Genomic DNA, 278 nt, shown 5'->3' with positions numbered 1-278 from the left:
TCGGGAACCAACGGGTGACACAGGACATTCTGGGGCCATGTTGGTGTTTTCAGGAAGCTATGTACAACACCCTGCTGGCTCCTCCCATCTTATGGGGTCTGTGATTAATATGTCATCAGATAACACCCCAGAGGTCCTCCCCAGGTGCAACAGCCTCAGTCAACAGACCCCCCCCAATAAAGAAAACAGCAGAGAATGAGGCCAAGCGCAGGGCCGGGTACCGGCACTGATGAGACACATCAATCTTTATTAAGCATTTGGTATGTTTTGGACTGTTG

This window comes from Nanorana parkeri, unplaced genomic scaffold (assembly GCF_000935625.1).
Source record: "Nanorana parkeri isolate BGI_ZX_2015 unplaced genomic scaffold, ASM93562v1 scaffold4114, whole genome shotgun sequence".
In the NCBI taxonomy this organism is placed as follows: Eukaryota; Metazoa; Chordata; class Amphibia; order Anura; family Dicroglossidae; genus Nanorana; species Nanorana parkeri.
Note: the sequence above shows the minus strand (reverse complement) of the source record.